The sequence below is a fragment of the Acomys minous genome, assembly GCF_964271855.1.
Source record: "Acomys minous genome assembly, chromosome: 9".
Taxonomy (NCBI): Eukaryota; Metazoa; Chordata; class Mammalia; order Rodentia; family Muridae; genus Acomys; species Acomys minous.
Window position 1 is genome coordinate 68,196,742 of NC_140490.1, and position 26,650 is coordinate 68,223,391.

Genomic DNA, 26,650 nt, shown 5'->3' on the forward strand with positions numbered 1-26,650 from the left:
CAAAGTGACTCTTTTCACTCCAAATTAATGGAACAACCCTCACAGATGTGCCCTCCATTTGGAGGTTTTAGTTAAATCCAGATGTAGTCCAGCTGACAACCAGGCACAGCCACCACACTGTCCTACAAAACTGTTACAAATATTTGCTGGCTTTGAGGTGGCCAACACTGACCCAGAAGGTTAGCAAAGCCTGTCTGCCTTGTGCTTGGAACCATCCCAAGCAGAGAGCCAAGACCCCACACTGACACATAAACAGGGGTCAAGCCCGTTTGAATATATAAAAGGTGGACTTTACTGACATTCAACCCAGCAGAGGGGACTAATACTTTCCAACCCGGGTAGGAGTGTTTCCTACTGGCACAGACAATTCGCTTAAAACTTCCACACACAATACTACCCACAATCATAAGACTACGTCGAGAGAATAAATAGGACTTTAAAAATGGCACTGGCCAAACACTGCTAAGAAACAGACCTCCCTTGGCAGAAAATTCAACCACTTGTACCATTTACGATGAGTTGCCTGCCCTGTAAAAGTGGTTACTCTTCCTTTTGAGATCATGTTTGGCTATCCACCTCCAGTGCTCCCAAAGGACTTGGGGGACCTCTGAGAGTAAGGACACACCTGCTCCCTGCAGTTCTTGAAAGACTTGGTCGACAATAGCCCCCCCCCCCGCACCTGCCGCGCCAAATGTCCAATCCTCACCATTCCTTAGCTCTTAAAATTAACCCATAGATACTCTGCCCCCACGCCAAGGCTTCTCTGGGCCAGACAAAGGAGCGGACTGCAAGAGCCAACCCAGACCAGCCTCTGAAACTGATCATCCTAAAATGACCTGAGCGTGGGGATGATGGCTCAGCTCCTTCTCTGTCTCTTGATGTCCTTCCTGGCCATGATGTGCATCGGAACCAGCCCCTACTGAGGCTCTCTGATTGAGTCCATTAATTAGTCTGGACAACTGCAATTTTTGGAAACACATCAGTATATCTAAAGGCCTCCAAGAGGACTTCTGCCTTCTTTCCTTCAGGTGGTGCTACCTGGCCCTGGGCCAACCACAGATTGTTCACGCCTTGGACCACATCACACTGCTCACGCTGGAAAAACAGACCATAGTTCCTTTTGGAAATGGTCCCAGGTAGTGGCCAGACGACAAGAGGACAATTGCCCGAGAGCCTATTAATCATATCTTAAATACTGATCATTAGTGGGCTTTGCCACAAAAGGAAGCCAGAAGGGAGCACCCACAGAGGGATGAGGAGTTAAGGCTGTAACAGGACTTGGGGGAGAAATAACATGGAAACTTACCAAAGAGAAGCCTTTCATGTGGGCAAGTCATGTCTCAAAATGCTGGGTCAATGCCATCTGTGGACTCCTTAACCTAGATCCGGGCTGCGGGGTCTACTACATGCAAGCTAGGTTACTTATGCTGAAACAGCAATGATTAGCCAAATCCACCTGATCACTTCAAGGGAAAAGGGGGCTGTACCAGATTAGTTAAAGGAACAGCAGCTCTTAATGGTACATACTTCGCCCATCCCAGGGATATTTATACCTGCTCCCTGGGAGACAGTTGTAAAGTAGAATTCGTGGCCTCTGACTTACATGTGCTCCCAGGAAATGAGGTCCAGCAGTACTTGCATCCCTTAGATTTGAGAAATAAGAAAACTGTTGTACTTTTACTAGTCCTGCTAGGAATGGTCCTGCCTGGGTCAGTGACCACTAGTGCCGCTGTAGTAAGCATCCAGCAAACTCAACATAGCTAGCTCTCCACTCAGATCAAGAAAAGAAGTACTGTTCTGGACAACACAATCACTTTTAGAATCAGAAAGACTCCTGGGCAGCAATGGTTCTCCAAACTCACAATGGACTAGACTCACTACCCCTGGGATGGGAGGTGTACACATGGCTTTAGATGAGGAACGCTGTTTTTCTGCTAGTCAATTGGGAATAGTACAGGAAAATGCCAAGTCATTTAAAAGGATTAAGGCTAGAGGTACACATGGAGGCTATGGAGGCCATATCCCAAGAGCAGGAACCCATTGCTTCAAGACAGATCCACATGCTGTTATGACGGTGACTGGCAGGGAATGAGACAGAATCAGGTAGGAAAGACCAATTAGTAGATGCTGGTTTGTTGATTTATTTAGAGTCACTCCAAGGACTCCTTGGTACGGCTCATTTCAAGTGAGTGCTACCTGGAACAGATTGAACTAGAGAAACATCTGAAACAATGAGCTGTGGCCCTTAATGACCTGCTGCCTGCCATAGACCTCTCTGTAAAATCTTGCTTGCTTGCCCACCCCTGCCCTGTGGTTTTACAGTATAAAACGGGAATGCAGACGGGACCTGGAAGCAAGGCCTTTCAGGAGCTGTCTTGGCTACGGTCCAGCAGTGACATCTCTTTCACTCTCACTGCCGCAGCCAGAGTGCTTATTCCAAAAGCCCCTCCCCCCGCAGCTCTACCTGACAGGTGTGAATAATGTGCCCAGCATATTCCAAAGCAGGACTTGGCTAGATTAGCCTCAATGTAAGCGAGAAACGTTACCTATGACCTACTCTAAGATTATGATTTGTAGCTAGAAAAGAGTATATATTGAATTGAGTAATGTAAACGTCATTTGTCCAAGCAAGCAAGCACACCAATTAAGCCCGTTACCTTATCCATTCTCTGTCTTAGTGAAACTCCAGGGTCCTCTTGCTGTGAGGCAAAGGCTGGCTTATATACACCTGATAGTGATCAGGTATTCTTACTATCACCACTTCCTCCGTTGTGACACATCCTGTCATTTGAAAGCAGAAGAGCAGTCCTTGGGAGCTCTAAGTCTGGCCGCAGTCAGCCTCAGATACGAAGCATTCTTACACCTCCCAGGAAAGTGCCAACAGGGTCTATGGTTTGAAGGGGGCTGGGGGAGTGGAAAGTTACAAAACCCTTAAGCAAAGGGCTGTGTTTGAGTTGCAGTTGTAGCCTCAAGAAACAGAGATCTGAGTGAGTTCTCTTATTTCCTCTTCTGTTGAGAAATCTGCAGCCTGGTCTGAGGGAGTATGTGGCATTCAACTAGGAAAAGTGACAGGAACGTACTCATACTGGCTCCTCATAGGGCTGTGAGGACCGAGGCAGCACATAGCTTTCATTAGGGAGCCTTGAAAGTTTGCAAGCTACCTAGAACTTAATTTCTGTGTCCACCTGGATTCCTTTTTAAGTGAAACTTTTACAGTTGACTGTTAAGTTCAAATGTAATCATGAGAGACCGTATGGAAACATCTCATAGCCTGTACCTATGTTCCGCCCATATTAACATCTCCCAAAATTACAGTGCCATACAAAACTCAGCTCACCAACTGAATGACAGCCATTCTCCCAGGCTTCCTCCATATTGCCCTTTTAGAAGCACACCCACCCCCCAACCCCCGTTCCTGTTATGCCTTCTCCGTGTATTCATCTGGGAGGCTTGCGTGTATGTGGTGACAAGAGGACAGCCCTGAGGGTCACTCCTCAGATGTCATCTTTTTACTGTCCTGCAACGTGTGAATGAGACTAGGCCTGCTGCCCAGCAAAGCCCAGAGATCTGCTCGTCTCTCCCTCGTCAAGTGCTGGAACTGTGAGCAGTCAGGACCGCGCTTTTCCGTACTCGGCTTTTCTCCCACGGTTTCTGCACATTGAGTTCAGGCCTTGGAGATGGAAGGCAAGCACTTTACCAACCGAACCGTCTCCCAAGCCTAAACACTGGCTCTGTTTTTAATTTAAGTGTGATGAATATCGTGTAAGTATGAATATAATTTAGTTTCTTGACTTCTTCTCCTCCCAACCCCTGCTATGTTAGGGACTGAGCCTAGAGCCTTGCACATGCGAAGCAAGTGGAATGATTGTAATTTATAAGGCTAGAAGCCAAATATTAAACAGGGGGAAACACAGAACTAAACACAGTGAAGACTGTGATATTGATAAGCATCGGCTGAGTGTAACTTAACATCACATCGCAGCATCCTGCTCAGCTGGGTTTGTGTTCAGGCTTTGTACCTGTAGGCCAGAACTGGTGAACAGCAAGCACATCTCAACCAGTTCACCATCCCAGTGATCTTCCTAAGTACTGAGAAAGCAAAGAGGAGACTGCTACCCTCCTGTGTGGCAAGTATACAGTCAGAAAAAATTTAAAGTTATAATAGATATGAAGGGATTTGTTTTTCTTAGGTATTCTCTTTCAAAGTGCCCAGAAAGGATAAAAGATGTAGGACTCATAGCTACGAGAGTGGGACTCCAGGTTAGACAGGTGTGTCGGTTTCTGTGGTTTCACAGATCACAAATTCATACCATGCTTATCCAGTGGAAAACATTTGACCAGATATCTTCCTGTTAGGAAATGCAAAGAGTGCCCAACAGCCAATGAGAGTCTAATGGGCTATTTTTCTAGGGCTATTGTGCTGTTGTCTGCACCCTTCCCACAGGTTTCTTAGACCATGAAAGCCTTTCTTCCCTGAGGGGAAGACGTCTTTGTCCCTTCCTTCCCATGTTGCTGGGTGGGAGTCAGTAAAGACAATGGAGCAGAACAGAGGTAACAGTGATGCTGCTGGGGCGGTGTGAGTGTGAGTGTGTGTGTGTGTGTGTGTGTGTGTGTGTGTGTGTGTGTGTGTGTGCAGCCTTTGGGATGTGGGACTTAGCTGGAAGAGATGGCTCATACAGGGTAAGAGTGTGCTCTGTGTCCTGTCTGCCACTGCCTCATAAGTGCCTTGTGAAGCTAGGCCTAAAGAAGGCCGAGCATCCCCTGGCCCATTCTCCTTGGAACTCTTCTTAGAGGCTAGGCACCAGGCTATACGGAAGTCTGGAAGTCTGGGTCCGATCAATTATCCACACATAGGTGTCTGACAAGGACCCAGATAAGAACCCAGTCTTTCCTAACCCCAGGCATGGGGGGGCGGGGGCAATGGATGTCTCAATAATTCCATCCAACCCTTATCTCTGAGACCCAGAGAACACAAAGCAGAAACCAGCTGTTCCTGTTGCACCCTACACAGTATTCACCTCTGGCGGCATGAGTAGGTTCAATGATTGCTTATACACACACACACACGCGCGCGCGCGCGCGTGCGCGCATGCACGCGCATTCCAGTAATACATTGATTCCAACTAGTATCAAGCGGTGAAAATGTTACAGATACTGTCACGTTAGAGGTCACAGATGCCAGTGGCATCACGTGAAAGAGGGGCACCCTCATGACTGTGCAGCTCTGATAGCCACAGCCAGCCCTATGATTACATGTCCCCCAAGGGCTCATGTGTTTGAACACTTGATTTCCAGATGGTGGTGCTATTTCGAGGAACCTTTAGGGAGTAGACCACAGCCAGAGGAAGTGGATCTCTGGGAGATGGATGTCCAGGTGTATAGGCTGGCCCCGCTTCCTGTCCTGTTTTTGCCTCATGTGATCTGTCCTATGCGAGCAAATAGCCTCAAGCTCCTGTTGCCATTTTCCTCTCCAAGATAAACTGCACCCTAAAACCATAAGGCAAAGTAAACTCTTTATTAGGATGCATCTTTTCAGGAAGTTAGTGGCAGCGCTGAGAAGGTAACCAATACAGTGTGTGTGTGCCAAGGACTATATGCCTCAGAGGGAGGCAGCTTCAAGCTGTAGGCACATGCTGGATACATCCCAGTGGTCACTCTATGGAACAATGTGAGATGTCATGAATTCAGGTTGGATTTGGAGATACTAAGCAAAGAGGGACCTCTGAGCCCAGGAACAAGGAAGACATTCATACCAGTTGCTTAGTTTTGCAAGAAGGAGGAGGGGGGTGTACATATGCAAATATGCAAAACTGAACACTGGAATTTGTTATACAAACTACAGAAACTGTTCTCCAGTTGTCCTTCATTCAAAACAAATATTTCACAGTCAGGCACAGTAGCTCACTCTTGTAATCCCAGCATTTAGGAAGATGAAGCAAGAGTATTGTCATGAGTTTATGGTCAGCCTAGCCGGTACAGTGAGACTCTACTAACAGAGAGAGGGAGAGAGGGAGGGAGGGAAGGGGAGAGGGAGGGAGAGAAGGAGGGAGGGAAGGGGGGAGGGAGGGAGAGAGGGAGGGAGGGAGGGAGGGAGGGAGGGAGGGAAGAGGAGGGGGAGGGAGAGAGGGAGGGAAGGGGGAGGGGGAGAGGGAGGGAGGGAAGGAGAGAGGGAGGTAGAGAAGGAGGGAGGGAAGGGGAGAGCGAGGGAGGGAAGGGGGAGGGAGGGAGGGAGGGAAGGGGGAGGGAGGGAGAGAGGGAGGGAGGGAAGGGGAGAGAGAGAGAGAGAGAGAGAGAGAGAGAGAGAGAGAGAGAGAGAGGCGCTTCTCTACTGAGTCCAAGTTCACTCTAAGAAATTTCAGAGAACTGCTGCCAGTGCATCAAAAGGAGCAGAAGTGAACGAATCTATTGGGAGCAATTGAGAAGCTCGGGGAGATAACTGGAAGGTAAGCACCAGGGATATAGATAGCAGGTGCCACACCTGAGTGCAAGCCATGATGGAGATGAATGATAAGGCCTCATCATGGGCATGAAAGGCTTCTTTACTAGATTTGGTCCCTGCAGCCAAACTCTCCTGGAATCAAGAAGCATTTGTGTAAGTTGCCATCTGAACACCACGGCACACACTAGTCTTTTCTCTTCACAGCCTTCAACAGTTTTGGTGGAAAGAAGAACTGGCCACAAACTCAAAAGCCAGTCTCCTAGAACCGGGGACACAGATGTTCACGCACTGCCCACTTTCATGGCTTTGGAAGGCACAAATGTCAGGTTGGTGTGTGGGTGGGATTCTTCCTTCCTGAGGTATTGAGGGAGACTCAGCCCACGCCTCTCTCTTTGCTTCACAGGGCATGGGCCACCCCTCATCTTCCTAGGCTTGTAGGGAGCGTACATCATGATACCAAGTTCATCTATGTTCTTTCCCTGTACATATGTTCCCAGAGTAAAGTTTCACTTCTGAGTCAGGCACAGTGAGACACTAAGAAGAACAAGGTTAATGAGATGAGTGCGTCGGCCAAGTGCCTACCAAGCAAGGAGACGATCCTAAGTTTGATTTCCAGAACTCAACAAAAAACCCAAGGTGTGTATTGAGGCACGCTTGCAATCCTGGAGCTGGAGATGTGGAGACAGGAGGATGTCTGGGAAGGCAGAGTGAGAAACCATTTGGAGCATCAGACTTGGTAATGACACCTTAAGCCCCACCAAAGATAAAGTCATCTCATTTTCCTACACGCGGTCCATCTTTGTGAAGATTCTAGATTGAATATCAGGACATAGGGACAGAATACCCTACAGGGATAAAACCGCCTATGTGTTTAGAAGGAAAGAAGATAGGAGAACTTTGAGAGTAAAGGGAGTTTCTGTAGTCTGGGTCTTCCCACTTCAGTTAACCTTATCACAGGCATGCCCAGAAGCTAACCTATCTAACTAGCCCCTCACATCAGATGGGGCTGGAGGCCTGTCTCCTAGGTATCCTAGACCCCGTCAGCTTGACAGTGGTAGCCATCACAGTCTCTGTGTCTGTGACAGGAAAACGGTGTAGGTTGTAGAGGTTGAACCTGTGACATGAAGCTTCCACTCCCATATTTATCCTGCACTCAGTGTGAGGAAGTCATCAGCAGACTCACAATTCTTGGACACTTGTTTTGGTTTTCTTCAGAGCATTTCCTTCATTTTTTTAAGTTCTGACTAAAATATAATTACACATACGGCTGGGCACACGCCTTTAATCCCAGCACTCGGGAGGCAGAGGCAGGCGGATCGCTGTGAGTTCAAGGCCAGCTTGGTCTACAAATCGAGTCCAGCATAGCCAAGGCTACACAGAGAAACCCTGTCTTGAAAAACCAAAAATAAATAAATAAATAAATAAAATAAAATATGACTGCACCATCTCCCACTTCCCTTTCCTCCAATTAGCCCCTCCCTTATCCTTTCCATCTTACTCTCTCAAATCCATGGTCTCTTTTTCTTTAGTTATTATTGCTACATAATATAAGTATATAAATAGATGAATATAACCTGCTCAGTCCATCTCATGTGGCTTGCATGTACACGGTTTAAGGGCTGTCCCATTGTTGTTGTATAGCTAGTTAGGTGGCTCATCTTTGGAGATTACTTCTGCCTCTCTTGGTAGTTAATTGCTTTTAGCTGTCCAGGGCTGAGACCCTGTGAGGTTCCCCCCTTCAGTGTTAGTATGTCTATCAGTGTGGTCACTGTTTGGGTTGTGTTTAGGTAGCCATGTTGTTGAAGTATCACAGCTGTAGCTCTCCCTGTCATTCCTAAAAGACAGAACATCGTAGCTTTTACAGTCTTTCTACCCTCTCTTCTGAAATGTTCCCATAGCAGAAGTTGTTTTCAATATCCTTACTTCTATCTCTCTGCTTGGTAATAGCTCTGTCCTGCTCTGTTTTCTATTAAAAGCGCAGGAGAATAAATTGCGTAGGAACCTCTGTACTTAGAGTGTTTATAATGTTTGGCTCCTAGTTGGCATGTAATCAATATATGGAAAGAACAACTGTCATGGCCACAATCACTCTTGTGTCACCTTGATCGACACATTTTAGTGGCATCCTAAATGCTTTCTAAGTTACAAAAAGAAACCTAGACCATTGCGTGGACTCTCACGTAAGCTAAATTAAATGAGGAATGACTTTCTGGCCAGAGCAAACTATATGAAGCCATGGATTAAAAAAAACAAAAACAAAAACAATGAGGGTCTGTAATAGTTTCTCTTCACTGTCCACTTGAATGGATATAGAACCGTCTAAGAGATTGAGGGACAATTCTGTTTGTGTGTGTAAATATATATATAAACTCCATATATACATAGAATGCATTAGTATGGCTTAGAGACTGCAGTCCAATAGTTCAACAAGGGCTGTCTACCAATGGAAGGTCCAATAATCTAGTAAGTGTTCAGACCACAAGGTTGGCTGTCTCAGCTGGTCTTCATTATACGCAAGAATGCTAAAGAAGGCTCTAATACCAGTGAAGGAATGGACTTTCCAGTGAGATCAAGAGCAAGCAGCCAAAGAGAACAAACTCCTCCATGTCCTTTATATAGGCTGCCAGCAGAAGCCATGACCCTGGCTAGAGGTGGGCCTCCTCATCTCAAAAGATCTGGATTAAAAGTGTGTCTTTTCAGTGGTGTGTGGTGGTGCATACCTTTAATCCCAGCACTCAGAAGGCAGAGGCAGGAAGATCTCTGAGTTCTAAACCAGCTTGGCCTACAAAGTAAGTTCCAGGACAGCCAAGGCTACATAGAGGAAACCCTCTCTCAAAAGGACAAAAACAAAACAAACAAAAAGAAGCAGATCTTCCCACTTCAAAAGATCTGATTAAGAAAAAATTCCTCACAGGTGTGTCTAACCATCTGGTGGGTTTAGTTAATTCCAGATATAGTCAAGTTGACTAGCAAGAATAGTCATCACAGATGGAAAAGGAGAAGAAAAAGGTTAAGTGAGCACTGAATTAAAGAAAGGACACAACTCCGCTAGGTATAGTGGAGACAGTTTGTTGTAGATAAAAGGGAGAGCAATGGCAGAAGCAGGAACATCTTGGGAGAGTTCAGAGTAAACATGGCTAGGCTGAGCAGGGGCCATGTGAGGAGAGGCAGGGAGGGGATCAAGAGCAAGACCAAGAGGGCAGCCTCAGCCAAGAGACAAGGAGGGTAAAAGGGCCAGGGAACCAAACTGGGGTATATAGAGAAAGGTGACTGGAGGCAGCGTAGCCCCTGGGCAGGAGACATTTAAGGCAGGGTACAGGGTATGCCAGCCAGAAGGACTATAACAGGTAAGGACCAAGGGATGCTGGGAGAGCCTGGCAGCCCTGTGGGTCTGCTTTGATATGTTAAATAGGCATCTTGGCTACTTGTCCTGGGTTTGTGACCTAATGAGCACCAAGCTTCATCTTGTTGTGGGGATGTTTCTGGAATAGGCACTCTCACACCGCTGAGAGTGGAAGAAAGTGTTGGGAATACAGATGTGTACCACCATGCCTAACTAGACTTTCTAAAATAATATTGTACTACTTAGTTGAGAAAAATCCTAATAACTATAGGAACCTAGTGTGAATAAAAGGCCTTTTCCCATGTCTTTCAGACACAGTGGATGTTATAGAGAAAGAGCAAAGCAATACATTTTGTAAACTTTTATGTCGTATCCTATGTTCCTATTGAGCCTGCCAAAAAATGTACTTATTTTTTTTTTTTGTGACTAGGGTTTTTTTATTTTATTTGCTTTTTAGAATGATACTTATGCAGAAAGGGCGTGGCTTCAGCGCTACTTAGGGTTTCATACGTGTCACGGACCGGAATTCCAGAGTCAGCAGGGACAGAAGTGTGGGTAAGGTGCTCAAACGAAGGGCGCGGTTAACTATGCAGTGCTCCACCCCGTAATTACTGTGCTCAAGGACACAGCTGAGCCCTGAGCGTCCACGCTGCTTGATCACGCAATGGATGAGAAAGCTTCAAGAGCGTGGGGTCTCGCAGAGCAGTCACTCTGCAAACGTCCGGAGTGGCCTTCTTCCTGGGAAAGCGTTAGACCTGAGTTCAGATCCCAGGGCCCCCCAAAAAATGTACTTAATTAAGCAGCCTTAGAGTGACTGGGTAGCCCAAGGGATATGTGCCGTGAAAGTCTTCCCTTACCAGGAAAGTGGGACAGAGGAGAAGACTTCCTATTGGGACTCTAGGTGAGAGAAGCATGGGAGAATGGAGAAATAGAAGGATCCAGAGGGTCCTAGAAACCTACAAGAAGAACATTATGATGGGCAGATCTGGACCCAGGGGTCCTGCTCAAACTATGGCACCAGCCAAGGACAATACGTGCAGTAAACTTCGAACGCCTACCCAGATCTAGCCAATGGACAGGACATTCTCTACAGTTGAGTGGAGAGTGAGGACTGACTTTCCCAGGAACTCTGGTGCCCCATATTTGACCATGTCCCCTGGATGGGGAGACCTGGTGGCATTCAGAGGAAGGATAGCAGGCTACCAAGAAGAGACTTGATACCTTAAGATAATATACACGGGGAGGAGGTCCCCCTCAGTCACAGATGTAGGGGAGGGGGAGTAGGGGGAAAGTTGAAGGGAGGGAGGAATGGGAGGATACAAGGAATGGGATAACCATTGAGATGTAATATGAATAAATTAATAATAATATTTTGTGTGTGTGTGTGTGTGTGTGTATGTGAGAGAGAGAGAGAGAGAGAGAGAGAGAGAGAGAGAGAGAGAGAGAGAGAGAGAGAGAGAGAGACTGGGAAAGCTATGGCTCTAGTCTCTGGTTGTGTTTCTTCTTGGTTCCACACAAACTTTGTTAGGTTTCAAACCCTGGGACAGAGAGCTGAGGCGCCTATTTAACCTATCAAAGTAGAGCCGGAAGCCAGCTCTCCAGCATCTCTTAGCCCCTACCTGTTAGAGGCTCCCTCTGGCTCTGATACCCTGCCTCTTCCCTGAACTCTCCAGCCCAGAGGGCTGGGCTGCCCTTCCCTAGATAATCCAGCCATTTTGGCTACCCCTCCTCTTTTGGGCCTCTCTGGCTGCTGTTCCTGGTGCGCCTCTCTCTCCTCGCCTTGCCCTCCCCTTTCTCCTCACACGGCTTGGGGTCATTTCTACTCTGGACTTTCCTAGATATCCCCACATCTAACTGTGTCTTTGTTTTATCTATAATAAACTCTGCTCTCCGCCATACCTAGGATCAGCCCCGTCCTTTTCCCTTTTTATTTCTTTTTTCATTAACTTTCCAACATTGGTTAATGTTTCACTGTGACCCATTTGGTTGGGCAATGACATAGACCTTCCATGCGACCTGGTTGATGATGCAGACAACTTAGAAGTGTGTAATTGTGAGAATCGAAAAATATTGTTGTATCACATGTCACTTGTGATACTCTTTTGTTTCAGTGACTCTTAGGCAAGGACTGCTTTGCTTTCATGTTTTTCAACTTATTTATTTGCTTTAAGGGGTTGAGTATCTATGATCTTCATAGCTTATTGGACAAATAAGTAAAAATACTCCTCTAAAGATTCATATACTATTAAAATAATATAAATACTATAATATAACAAAATAACATAAACAAATATAAATATACAAAGGAACATGAACACATGCAGGTGCAGATATACATACTCATAAATATAAAAGAAATCTTCCTTAAAAGATCAGGATCCAAATGAGCTCCCCAGGTTGTATTTGGTTGATAGATCTTACAATTATTTTTCACCAGCAGGCTCCTTTCTTTGTCCCTTTTAACTTATTTGTAAAGAACAAATGGTTTGGACATGGGAATTCCCAGCCATCTGATTTCTGTGGATTTCAGCTATAGGGTAGACCAATCCAATTAAGTGTAAGCTCCTTTTGTGTGAAGTGTCCCTTTTCTCTACTCCAAGGATGCCTCGATGTCACAGCCTGTCTTTTCCTGTAACATATGGTACCCACTGATGTCCTGTACTACGATTGATTATGTCACCGAGGACTTGCAAAATGGCAGAATTCTATTTTTTAATATATATTGACTTGTAACCTCTTCTAGTGTGCCCATCTCTACCTACCATTGAGGAAGCCAGTTGTGCAGTTTATGAAGGAAGGCTAGCTACATGGTTTTGTTTTATCGTCTTTTTCAAGACAATGATTTGACCTACTAAATTCTCTAATATCTTTTAGTTTCATTATGAACTAATTGAGTCAGACATGCCTAGGGCTCGTGAATGCACTCCATCCACTTCTTTCTCCTGTTAGTGCTCAAGCTATACCACCTTGGCCCTATGTGAAAAATCTCCTTTTTAAATTGACAAAATAAAGTTGTATATATAAAGCAAGTTGGGGAGGAAAGAGTTTATTTAGCTTACACATTGCTGTTCACCACCAAAGGAAGTCAGGATGGGAACAGGGCAGGAACCTGGAGGCAGGAGCTGACGCAGAGGCCATGGAGGGGTGCTGCTTCCTGGGCTTGCTTATCATGTTTTGTGCAGTCTGCTTTCTTATAGAACCCAAGACTGCCAGACCAGGGATGGCACCATCCAGTATGGGCTGGGCCATCTCCATGGGCTGGCTGGGCACTCTACCATTGATCACTAATTGAGAAAATGCCTTATAGCTGGATCTCATGGAGGCATTTCCTCAACAGAGGTCCCTGTCTCTCTGATGACTCTAGCCTGTGTCAAGTTGACACAAAACCAATCAGTACAATACTTAATTCCTAATGCAGGGTATTAAGACATGTAGTGTCTGGGATGGTGCAGCTAGCGCCATGGGGGTTGAAGGGGTATTCTGTTCCAGCATAGGAAGGTCAGTCCTCTTCCCTTCCAGGCTTTCAGCAGGCCAGCAAGGTGGCTTAGGGTGTACGTGTGCATGCTGCCAAGCCTGACAGCCTGAGCTCATTCTCCAGGATCCACATGATGAAAGGAAAGAACTGACACCCAAAAGTTGCCCCATGTGCACATGTGAACAGACATACACAAACACACTATGTAATTATGGTAAGCAATTAGAGAACGGTGGGCTTTTTTTTTTAATCAACAAGGCATATCCTTGGAAGCAGACACTTGGCCCTAGCCAAAGAGCACCTTGGTCTTAAGACTTTCTATACTTCTGGAAGTATAGAAAATTAAATTCTGGGTTTTTTATTTATTTGCTTGTTTTTGTTTTTGTTTTTCATCAATTATCCAGTGTCAGGCTTCCTATCAGCTGCACAAAATGAGATCCATCAGAGAACAGATCTCATGCTTATTACAGGAGATTAGTCTATATTTATCTTTTTGCAGAAACCTAGTTTATTTCACTCAAAAGTATTCTCGGGGGCCAAAATGACAGACTTCCTCCCTTTAAAATGCTGAATAGTAGTTTATAAATGACAGTTTGATTTTTTTTTTCATTGTCATAGATGCCCCTTTCTTTATTCTATACCTTGGCTAATGTGGGAACTGGACAATGGCTATCTTCCCTGAGCAGAAGCCCCCTCCCACCTGCCCTCTGCTCAATCAGCTTGAAGCCAACTTCCCTGGGAGCTAGATGAAGGGCTCACTTCCCTGAGATCCAAACAAAAGCTCATCTTAGCAGATTCCCCTTTCCCAATTGTGTGGGAGACCCCGCAGTGTGACAGCTACAGCAGATGAAATGTCTACATAAAAGAGTCCCCCTGCAGCATGACTCAAAGCCCCTCTGCCCTGCACCTTATCAATTAAGGCCAACTTCCTCTATGCCCCTTACCCAATTATGGGATGCCAAGGCAGGGAAAGTCCCGCTTGCGGTTTCTGCCTTTTAAAAACCGTGTATTCTGAGGAATCAGGGCCGCCCACCTTCCTCTGGGGAACTGACAGTCCTTGCTCCAGAAATCGATCAATAAAAAAGACCCTGTGTACATTGCATCTGGCTGGTCTCTGCGGAGGTTTCGTGACTTGGGCATTTCATTAAGAGACTGACTCTAGGGCTGGAGAGATGGCTCCATGGTTAAGAGCACTGATTGCCCTTCCAAAGGACCTGGGTTCAATTCCCAGCAACCACGTGGTGGCTCACAACTGTCTGTAACTCCAAGATCTGACACCCTTACACAGACATACATGCAGACAAAACACCCATAAAATAAAAATAAATAAATAATTTTTTTAAAAAGCCAGGTGGTGGTGGTATACGCCTTTAATCCCAGCACTTGAGAGGCAGAGGCAAGGTGGATCACTGTGAGTTCGAAGCCAGCCTGGTCTACAAAGCGAGTCCAGGACAGGCAAGGCTACACAAAGAAATCTTGTCTCAAGAGAGAGAGAGAGAGAGAGAGAGAGAGAAATTGACTCTATAAGTACCATGAGAATGAAGGTGGGTGTGGGTGTGTACGTTACCTGAACTCAGCAGAATGCTCACAAGACTGAGAAAAGGTAGGCATTTGATTCTGGGAGAGTTACCAAGAATGAACTTTATTTGTTTTGGGTTTTGGTTTGTTGTCCCCCACCCACCCCCCGGGCCCGGCTGAGTCAGAGTTTCTCTGTGTAGCCTTGGTTCTCATAACAATCTCATAACAATCCTGAGTGCTGGGATTAAAGGCATGCACTACCACGCCTGACTCAAGATTGAACTTTGAAATTTAAGAAAATGACAGAATGTTTAGAAAAGTTAGTCAGACTTGATCTCTTTTATTTAATCTGTTTTTGTTTTCCTTCCTCTGTTTTTATGGTACTGGGGCTTGAACTGAGGTCCTTGAGAATTTTTGGCAAGCACCCAACCACTTTTCACTTTTTGTTTCTATAACTAAATCTTGCCAAATTGCTCAGGCTGACCTTGAAGCCTCAATAAAATCCAGGCAAACTTTGAATTTGCAATCCTTCTGCCTCAGCCTCCCAACAGCTAGGCTGAGAGGTTTATACTTAATTCTTTCAATAGACTCTATATTAGTTTCGATGTCTAAATTCACGTTCGTTTGTTTAAAAAGCAGTTGCTTCATATAATTACTTTATACTATAGATCTAGTTGATATTTTAAAAGAAATGTTTGCATGAAAGGATACAAGCTTTAATTACCTGTAGTTGGCTAACTTCACCTGGAATCTTCTTTGTTCTTTGTCTATTTGTTTTTTGGGTTTTTTGTTTGTTGTTTGTTTGTTTGTTTGTTTGTTTGTTTGTTTTGAGATAGAGTCTCACTATGTAGCTCTGGCTTTCCTGGAACTCATGATGCAGACCAAACTGGCCTCTAATTCAGAGATCCACCTATCTCTGACTCCCAAGTGCTGGGATTAAAGGTATGTGCTACCATGCCAGGCCCCATCCGAAAACGTTAATCTTTTGAATAGTCTGACCAATAGATAGCCCTGGCCTGTAGAAGGGCTTGTAGGTCCAGTATGTGTAGAATGGACTTGTTATGGCTTGACCCCAGGAAGGTGAATTAGGGACAGGAAGAGAGGGCCTTCAATGGAAGGTGGACCTGCTTGATTTTATTAATCTTGTTGACTTTGGGTTTTGAGGCAGTCTCATTCCTTAGCCTAGGTGTGCCTGAGAATCACGATACTCCTCTTGCTTTGGCCTTCTGTGCATGTCACATCATGTCAGCTCAAGACCCGGGGACATTCCACCTTTCTCTCTATCTGCCTCCAGCTCTTCTCTGGCTGCTCCTTTAATCTCTCTTCTGTTCTGATCACTGACCAGCCTTTTCCCCTTCATTGCTTCCAATACAGGAATTAAAGTTTTTGGTTGCAAGTGACCAAAAAACAAAACAAAACTTTAGGTACCTATAGTTTTGGGTTTGGGGTGGAAGCCAAGAAAATTCACTTCAGATACAGAGGCTTAAAAGGAAAGCTTTATTTTCTGAGCTCAGGGAGGTGGCCAGCTTGGGATCATAAGTGCATCCAATGACAGGGTGTAAGTACTCTGCTGCCTACCTACAGTGTCACTGCTTACCTCCCATGGGGATGTGGCCCTGCTTAGGGCAATATAAAAGGACAAACCTCTGTGTGGCTCTCCCCACCCCCCCTCCTTTCTCTCTCTCTGGGGTACTCCTTTCCCCCTCTCCCTCTCCCTCTCCCCCCTTCTTATATCTTATTGCCCTCTATCTATCATCTGTTTTAATTTTTTATTATGAAATTGGTGCATTAGCCAGGAGAGACAGATTGCAGATTGTCTAGACACCAGGAAAACTAAAAACAGAGAAGCTTACCTATTAGTCCAGGAAAGCCTGGGAATCACAAGAGCAATCCCAGACTCCAAAATGCTGCATCTGGAGTTGTACAAATGAGATGCCAAAGACACCCTGTGAGCAAAAACAAAACAAACAAAGAAACAAAACAAAACAAAACAAAACAAAACAAAAAACCTGGCAGCCAGAGCCACAATTACAATTGGACAACATAACCCAGGGCAAGCTCGGTTCAGTCTTTTTTGTTTTTTAAGACAGGGTTTTTCTGTGTAGCCTTGGCTGTCATGGATTCACTTTGTAGACCAAGCTGGCCTTGAACTCATGGAGATCCGCCTACCTCTGGCTCCTGAGTGCTGGGATTAAAGGGGTGCATCCTCGTTACAGTCTTTTAAAGGCAAAATTCATTAGTACAGGAAGGGAAGGGCAGCATTATCTAGCCAGTATCAGGTGGACTCATTAATTTAACATGGTGGGGGGTCGGCAGGATGTGGTAAGGACCAGAAAGCTAACTATGCGTGTGGAAGTATTGCAGGCTTTTTCCCAGGTGAAAGAAGTCTTGGCAGGCTTTGCCCCAGACTTTGCCCCTTGGAAACGCCCACAGATACCCCACTGAGATGGACATTGTTAAAGACTGGGAGGAACCATTCTGGGTCCAGAATTCAGGGAGAGGACCACGGATTCCAGCCAGGCTATTGGCTTATTGGCTGGTAGAGAGTGAGAGAGAGAGAGAGAGACAGACAGACACAGAGACACAGACAGAGACAGAGATAGAGACAGAGACAGAGAGACAGAGACAGACAGAGACAGAGACACAGAGACAGAGAGAAAGGGGGCAGTGGGGGGAGGCAGGGAGAGACAGAGACAGGTCGAGAGGAGAAGGCTGCAGGTTTGCAGGTTCCGACCACTAGGGCTCGGATCAGGGAGAGGATCAGCGCACAGGCCTGGAGACACCTGGGGATCCGTCCTGTGGAACTGATACCAGAAGGTTTATTCTTGTTTCCCTTTAGCTTTTTTTCCCTCTCCTGTATAGGATAGCTGGGTTGTATAATAAAGTCTACTTGTTAAAAAACAGAGCCAACATATGTGTGAATTCAACAACTTGTACTGGGAATATCTGTCTGTCCTTGACAGATCGTCCTTTTGTTCTGGTGTTTCTGTCCAGCACTGAAGGCCTGTGTGTGTTAAGCCTAAGATGGAGTCTGTATGTTAGTCCTTTCAGTAGCAAACATCATGTTAGTGTAAGGAAACTGCTTGCTGTAAACACAAGGAGCAGCTAAGAGCTGAAGCCAGGACTCTATTTGTAGGGATTCTGTACTGGCATCATATAAAAGCAGGCTTGGCGTGACATGTCTGCAATCACCAACACTCCAGAGGCAGAGGCAGGAGGACCCAAAGGAGCCTCACTTACATAGTGAGTTCAAGGCCATACTGAGATATGTGAGACTGTCTCCAAAGAAGAAAGAAACAAAGAAATTAGGAGAGCCAGTTGTGCAGATGAGCTGGGTATCCAACAGTGTCCATTGGGTAGAAAGCAGGGGCTGAAGGCTGGGTGTGGTGGCACACGCCTCTAATCCCAGCACTCTGGAGGCAGAGGCAGGCGGATCTCTGCACTGTGAGTTTGAGTCCAGGATAGCCAGAGACTACAAGAGAAACTTTGTCTCGATAAAAACAAAGGAAGAAAGCAGGGGCAGAGTATCCTCTTTCTTATGTCAACAGAAAGCAGAGCTGGAAAGCGCTCTGCCACACGCCTCACAGCCCCAGTACTATCAAAGCTAAGGGAGGAGGATCAGCTGTGAATTTCAGCCTGATCCTGACTATTGTGAGTTCTAGGCCAGCCCCAGCTATAAGTGAGCCCCGTGTCCAAGAATTAAAATTTTTAAAAAGCTGAAACAATGGCTTCTGAGCACGATCCATCTGTCACCTTTTGAGCTTGTGAAGAGATAAAAAAAAATTGTTTTTCAACCTTGGCCACTCTGTACTTTCCAAGATGGCCTCAGAGCTGTTCTATTCTTTCTGAGAAAAACCACACCCTCATACCTGTCTGGAGCGCCTGACAGCACGTAATGTCCCAAGCTGAGCTCTTGCCCCCTCAGGGATAAAATAACTAGTAACCAATCATTTTAAAGGTCAACTAACCAATCATGTTTGTACTAAGTTCTGCTTCTGTAAGGGTATTTTAAACCCTCTGCCATTACAGAACGGGGTCTTGCCATCTCCCTGGAGTTTGGTGGACCCTGACATGTTGGCTCAATAAAATTCCTTTGTTTTTGCATAGACTCTGGACTCTGGCTCTCAATTGGGCTTCCAGGAGCAGTCTCTGATGACTTTAGTCTAGCATAGGTGCTTCTAACCCTAGGTCTGGGTACGTCCAGGCAGGAGTGTTGGGGGATGGTCTGATGTATTTTGATGCTAATTAATAAAAAGCTATCCCACCTGGGCAGGGTAGATAAGATAGGTGTGGCCAAGGGTCCCAAAAAGGGGAGAGAGGAATTCTGGGAAGAGACCAGAGGAGAGGGTCCTGAGAGGAAAAAGAAAAAGACCGCCACAAGGAGGAAGGAGAAGGAGGAGGAGAGGAAGGCTGCCATGGGTTAGATGGAGGAGAAACACATGACAGGTGTGGATGGGGATTTGGCCCAAATGAAGAACATTAGCAAGTATTTGGGATTATGGATGGGAGGTAGCTTGATAGAAGTTATTAGAAATAGATATCCTGGGATTAGGGCAGGGATCCCATACCTGCCCCACTATGGGAAGTAATTTAGAGGATTAATGTCTGCCCTGCCCCAGGTTAACTAAGGCTATTTTAAAATATAACAAGTGTCAGTGTCTTAATTGATCGCTAGCCATGCCTACTAATAATACTGGTAATTTAAAAACAACACAGGAGCATCAGGGGTTCAAGGTCATCTTCAGCTACAAAGCCAGCTCTATCCCAGCCTGGCCTTGTGAAACCTTGTCTTAAAGCAAACAAAATCCAAAGAGAATAGTATAATATTTTTCCTGAAGCAACTTTAGCAATCCTATCCTACACACACACCACAGACACACAGCCCACATATTGTTTTCTCACCCCTAGCTGGGTATAATGGGTATAAAGTTAATGGAAGCTTTTAAACGGTGTTACCCTCAATAGTTCAATATGCATCCCAAAGTATAAGAATTCTACATATAGATAAGCATTTAGCATTACCAAATATAACACATTTGTTAAAATTGTTCTTCCTATCATCAAATATTTTAGGCAGTGTGGTCGATTTTACCCAACTGTCTCATATATTTCTAGATCACCTAAGGATCCAAACACAGTTCCTATCCATCCCAGGCAAGTATTTTAAGAATGGCTGGATACTATAATTTCAGCATTTAGGAGGTAGAGGCAGGAAGATCAGAAGTTCAAGGTCAACTCTGACTACATAGCTAATTTGATGCCAGCTTAGGCTATGCTCTACCATAACTCAAAAAAGAAACTTTTTAGAGGTGGGGTCAGCAAGATGGCTGAATGGGTAAACATGCTTACTGCCAAGGCTGACAACCTGAATTTCATCCATAGAAACCACACAGTGGAAAGAGAGAGCCTGTTAGCTCACAGGCTAGCCTGCTGGCTGATCTGATCTGCCACTAGGATGCCTAGCAACCTTTGACATCATCACCTGCTGCCAGGTGTGTGTCACGGCACATGCTCACTCTCTTACTCCTCTCTTGTATGCTCCCTAAGGGGCACCCTTTTCCCCACTTCCCTTCTCTCTCTCTCTCTCTCTCTCTCTCTCTCCCCCCCCCCTTTCATGGCCCACTCAGGCCCTAACTCCTTTTCCTTTCCCTTCCCTCAAACAAATCTCTCCATACCAGCTCTGTTGTGTCTTACTTTATTTTTATATCCTAACAAAACCAACTCCCACAAATTGTCCTCTGAGCTACACACACACACACACACACACACACACACACACTACATTTTTAAAAAAGAAACTGAATAGAACTCAATAATTGCCTCAAACTTTACAATATCAATTTAAAGTTGCAATCTAATTATCCTTTATTTTTTTCTTATTTTAGGGGTTTTTGTTTATTTGTTTGTTTGGTTGGTTTTGTTTTTTGAGACAGGGTTTCTCTGCGTAGCCCTAAATGTTCTGGAACTTTCTCTGTAGACCAGACTGATCTTGAATTCACAGAGATTCCCAAGGGCTACGATTAAAGGCATGTGCTACCAGTGCCCAACTTATCCTTTTTTCTAGATGTGGGGCCAGAGATGTGACCCAGTAAGTAAGGATGCCTGCCATGGAAGCCTGACGACGTGAGTTTGATCTCTGACACCCACACGGTGGAAGGAGAGGACCAACCCCTGAAAGTTGCCCTCTGACTCCCCCGTGAGTGTTGTGACAGGCATATATACACACAAACAAATAAACACAATTTTAATCTTTGTTATCATTCTATGTGTATGGGTATATTGCCTACATGTATGTCTGTGCAACCATGTATGTACCTATAGAGGCCAGAAGAGGGTGTTGGGTCCCATGAAACTGAAGTTATAGACAGTAATAAGTCACTATGTGAATGATGGAAAATGAACCCAGGTTCTCTGCAAGAGCAGCCAGTGCTCTCAACCCCTGAGCCATCTCTCCAGTACCTTATAAGCTTCTTTATTTATTATTTGTTATTTAATGTGTATGAGTGTCACTTGCATGACTGTTACCCTTGAAGGTCAGAAGATGGCTTCAGATCTCCTAGTGGCAGAGCCCGCTCTGGACCATATCAACCAGAACCTGGATATGGGGAGACAGACTGAGAAAATAAAAAGATATAGGAAAAGATATAGCCAAGAGATAAGAAAGAAAAGACAAGCATTCAGGATGACTAACAGTAACTACTGTAGCTCTGAGTTTATTTCTCTCAGAGCTTTTATACAGTATACATTTGTGTAAACCAGAGGTCTCTTGGAACAGAAACAAAAGCTACCAGCTACTTTAGTTATCTCTATGCTTAGACTTCTTTCAAAGTTTAGGTCAAAGAGTTACATCAAGCTCCACATCCTGACCGGGAATTAATAATAAACTTTTTAAACCAACGCAAGTATCTTGCCAAGTCCTCAAGACTGTGAGAGTTTGCAAGGCAAGGTCATAAGTTCGCTGGCCTGCTTCTGTTAAGCACTTCAGAAAATGGCTCCTGACAGCCTAGGACCAGAACTGTGAGCCTCCATGCGTGTGCTGGGAACCAAACCTTGATCCTCTGAAAAAGCAACCAGTGCTCTTAACCACTGAGCCATCTCCCCAGCCCCAAATATACATATATATTTTAAAATGTTATCCATTAAAAGAAGATGAATCAAACAAGTCCCCTTGGAGGTCCTATTTCGTTTTTTACAAAGGACCTGGTGTTGGGTGATTATTAATGTTTTAATACTGATTCATATAATTCTTAAGGTGTCAGTTATTTTTTAGCTTGCTATTATATAAATGAAAGACATGGAAACCTGTTAGATTTATTATAAGCCTTTAATGTCCTGGGTCTGGGCAGATATTAAACCTTTAAGCTTTTTAGCTATTTCTGAGCTATGCAACCCAAGTGATTTGCCAATAAGTGTTCTTTCTGGGCTGGATCTGCTCCGTTATGCCAATCCTCAGAGCAAGCTCCTCCCAACCACGTGCTTCTATTTCACACTAACTCAAGGTGCCCTGCTCCGCTCTCCTCCTCCTCCTCCTCCTCCCTCTCTCTCTCTCTCCTCTAGGTCTCTCTGCCACCCTAAGCCCGTAAACCTTGACTTTACCTATTTCTCTCTGCCTAGTTCAGGCTGTAGGAAACTTTATTTAGCCAATCAGACTAAGTAATTTTGGATATATGAGAATTTGCTCATAAGGATCTTGGGGGGCAAGCAATTTACATTTGAATACAGAGTAGCCCCAGATCAACCCCTACAGACCTGGACCCCTCACCTTCTAGTGGTCAGCTCTAACCTAGTCCCCCCAAGAAGCCTCTTCAGCCCCTAGTGTGCTTTCCTAGTACGATCTTGTTTAAAATAAAACACAAGTGCTCCATTGTCTCCTGTGAACAGACTGCCGTCTGGCCACAGCCTAGCAAAGTGCACATCCTGTCGCGCTTATTTGTACACTTAGCACTTTGGTTCCTTACTTTACCAAGTAGAAAGGTAACTGCATCTCTTCTCCCTGAGTTTATTAGTTTATAAGAGGGACTGTGAAGCTTGGGTCGCACAGTTTCTCTGGGGCACTGTGCGTTTCACACACCCTCTCCAAACAAATTATGTCGCCTATGCCTGATGAAAAGCACATTCACCAAATTACAAGCTGTGCACGGTGGCTGCCATCTGTAATCCTAACACTCAGGGGCTGAGGCAGGAGGAAGACCGTAAGTTCAAGGAGGCGCAAAGTGACCTGAGTTATAGAGTGAGACCTGATTTTAAAAAGGGAGAAAGAGGAGGAGGAGGGGGAGGAGGAGGAGGAGGAGGAAGAGGAGGAGGAGGAGAACAAATTGTAAGATGTCCTCTGAAATTTGATGGTTTTTTTCTCCGGAGATACGGTGTTGTTGCTGTAGTTGTTTTGGTTTTTCAACACAGGCTTTCTCTGTGGGACAGCCCTGGCTGGCCTGAAACTCACTTTGTAGACCAGGCTGGCCTCAGATGCACAGAGATCAGCCTGTGTCTGCCTCCGCAAGCCTGAGGTAAGATTTTTATTTTAAAAAAAAATATTTTTAATATAGATTTTTAGTAGAAGATTTAAAGAAGACTTAAGAGGGAAAGGCACCCCCAGGAGTTTGGGCATGGCTTCTCTAAAAGAGTCACTTGGGTGCAGATTTTGAAGTGAAATGTTTTAATTTTTCCTCCCACTTTTGAGGTTTCTGAATTCTACTTAGTCACTAAATGTAGTATACTGGCTAGTAGACTTTTGGGGTGACCTTGACATTTGCTGTGCAGCTGCTGATGGCTTTGAACTTCCCAATCCTTCTGGTTCACTTTCCAAACGCTGGAACACACAGGCATGCACCATGACACTTGTCTCCAGCAAGTCAACTGTGGACTAAAGAGTGACACTAAAGGTTGGGATTTTCAGCATCCTAACATTTGCACAGCGCAGACACGATAGTGGGTAACGGCCAAGATGACCTGTTTTGGAAAAAAAAATACTCATTCTTTGGTTGATAAGGGCAACATTAATTTGTCCTAGAATGTTAGAGGCAGAAATTTAAAAAGGAAATACATGTTGTGAATACAAAGCAGTCCCCACATGGCCATGCTAACTGAACTTGCGTTATCACATACATTGCGCAATTTAACTCTGGGGATGGGAAAAAAAAAGTGAACCCTGAGATCTCATGGCTCAACCACTGGCTTCAGTTGGTGCATCAGATACGTAGCCTATTATCTCAGAGGGTCAACTACGCAGCTTATCTTACAGTAGCACCTGTCTTAAAGGAGCCAGAGCCTTCCAGATGTTTCCTTTTTCTCCTTTCTGGAACAACAGAGCTGCTGACTGACTCTCTCTTCTGACTTCTACTGTGGTCTTCCACCTTAACTATACACAGATCCTGTCACAGGACCCTAGTAAGTCCATCAGCCAAAGCTCTGGAGACAGAAAATCCAAGAGAGGGTGTCAGGTACTGAAATGTCCTTGGCTTGCCTGGCATTGGTCCAAGCTGCCACTGCATCTCCGTAAAACTCATTCTCTCCAGTCAGCAGCCACCTGTAGCAGCTCTTTCTCCTTTTCCTCTCCCTGCCCCTCAGTTTTTCCCATAGTGCATTTGTACATGAGAGCACACATGTATGTATATGTGCTGAGGCCACAGATCAACGTTGGGTGCCTGTCCTCGGAGCTATCACCTTATTTATTTATTTATTTTTGGTTTTTTTCGAGACTGGGTTCCTCTGTGTGACAGCTTTGGCTGTCCTGAAACTCACTCTGTAGACCAGGCTGGCCTCAAACTCACAGAAATCCGCCTGCCCTCTGCCTCTGCCTCCCAAGTGCTGGGATCAAAGGCGTGCATCCCCACCGCCCAGCTCATCTTACTTTTTGAGACAGGGTTTCTCACTCACCTGGAGCTTACCAAGTAAGTAGGCTAGGCTGGCTGGCCAGAAAGCCCCAGGGATCTGCCTGGCACTGCCTTTCCAGAAGTGGGCCTTTTAAAAAACATGGGTTCTAGGGCTTTAGTTTGGGTCCTTGTACCTGCAAAGCGTCTGAGCTGTCTCCCCTGCTACTTTTCTGTTAGGCCTTCTAGAAGTCTTAGTTTGTTCATCTCACTCTTTCCTTCTCAGGCACCGGATGTCCTCCGTTTGCTCCAGTCATCCCTGGTTTGAATTCATATAGCTCTGCTGGCTCGCTCCTGCTGAAGTAAGGGTTATCTAGACCCCTGCCAGTGCTCCTGTGAGCTGCAGGAATGTACTTCCCCTGTGAAGAGCTCTGCTTCTGAGAAGCAGAGAGCTCTGGCTCTCTGTACCCTCTGGCCATTGATTGTGGACAGGGTACAATGGGAGCATCCACTGAAGGAATGTCTCCACCAGATTGGCCTGTGGGTATATCTTTGTGGCATTTCCTTGATTGACTGTTGATATAGGAGGGCCCAGACCTCCCATGGTTGCTGCCACCCTTGGGCAGATGGTGCTGGGAAGTTGAAGAAAGGGAGCTGAACGTGAGCTTGGGAGCCAGCCAGTGCATGCCATCCCTCTGTGGCCCTTCCTTCCTGAGTCGATTCCCCCTTTGATGATGGGCTGTAAGCTGTAAAATGAGAGCAACCAGGTCCTTCCTGGGTTGCTATTGGTCAAGGACTCTATCAAGCAAATTAGAGCGACTGGCTTCCACGCAGCCCATAGCTAAGAACGTCACCAGGTAGCCTCTGAGGCCTATAGCAGAGGTCTACCTGCTTTGCTGTAACCACCCTCTAGATGCTTCTACCAGTGTAGTTGAGAGGTGCCTCGTGTTATGGCTTTCCTTGTTCTGTTGCTATGAAAGTTTCTTGAGGCTGTTCCTATGCTGAAACATGGGGTTCAGGGTAAACTGCCTCTGTGTTCCAGGCTATGGGCACTGAAGTGGGGCTTCAGAATGGGTTCTCTCTCATCCCCTTGGCAGGCCAGTGCTAGCATTCTAGAAATCACCGTTGACCTGACTGCAGTAAATGAGCACGAGCTGTACATTTCAAAATAACTGCAACGAGGACTCTGAACGTTCTCGCAGTAAAGAAGTGGAAGATGCTTGAGAGAAGATGGAAGAGCCCACTGCCCTCATTTGGTCATTAAAATTACAGGTAGGTATGTGTCACGTACATGTGTGTGCAGGTGTCCAAAGAAGCCAGAGATGCTGGATCCACTGGAGCTAGAGTTACAGACAGTTGTGGGCGGCCTGGCAAGAATGCTAGGAACTGTGTTTGGGTCCTCTGGAAGCGCAGAAAGTGTTTTTGACCACTGAGCCATCTCCAGGCCCAGCTTTTGTTGTTTGTTTGTTGGTTGGTTTGATTTGGTCTGGTTTGGTTTTTTCAAGACAGGGTTTTTCTGTATAGCCCTGGCTGTCATGGAAACTCACTCTGTCGACCAGGCTGACCTTAAACTCACTGAGATCTGTCTGCCTCCTCTTCCAGAGCTCTGGTATTTAAGGCCTACGCCACTATTGGCTGGCTCCAATCCTGATTTTTAATTATTACCTGAAGTTACTCAACAGAAAAAGTACCATATTAACCTGACTTCTTTCAGTTTATTTTACCTCCAACTAATGTTCAACCTTTGAAAAAGTGAAAGCTGCAGTGATGGCTCAGAGGTTAAGAGCACTGTCTGTTCATCCAAAGGTCCTGAATTCACTTCCCAGTAACCTCATGGTGGCTCACAATCATCCACAACGAGATCTGGTGCCCTCTTCTGGCGCACAGACACACATGAGGGCAGAACACCGTACAAATAATAAATAAATCTTTTTTTAAAAGTTGCTGGAATGGGTATCTAGTCGTCTTCTTTTTGTTACTCCCCTTTCACTGAGTATTTGGGTTGTTTCCAGGTTTGTTTGTTTGTTTGTTTGTTTGTTTTAGAAATAACCACACTCTGGGCTGGAGAG

At 45.4% G+C, this 26,650-nt stretch overlaps 1 protein-coding gene across 4 annotated transcripts in view; it reads right to left on the reverse strand.

Moving 5' to 3' along the window:
• Window positions 1-26,650, reverse strand: part of LOC311604310 (cytidine monophosphate-N-acetylneuraminic acid hydroxylase) — a 123,328-nt gene that overhangs the window by 86,615 nt on the left and 10,063 nt on the right. The window contains exons 1-2 of one of the 4 annotated variants that reach the window (XM_084794052.1): window positions 16,629-16,651; window positions 2,658-2,781 (exon numbers count right to left, since the gene is read on the reverse strand). The exons of 1 other annotated variant lie outside the window; for it this stretch is intronic. The gene's annotated coding sequence lies outside the window, so the exon portion shown is untranslated. Of the gene's footprint in view, window positions 1-1,306; window positions 1,424-2,657; window positions 2,782-16,628; window positions 16,652-26,650 lie in introns of those variants that run through there. 2 more of the 4 variants (XM_084794050.1, XM_084794051.1) reach the window with 2 other exon arrangements.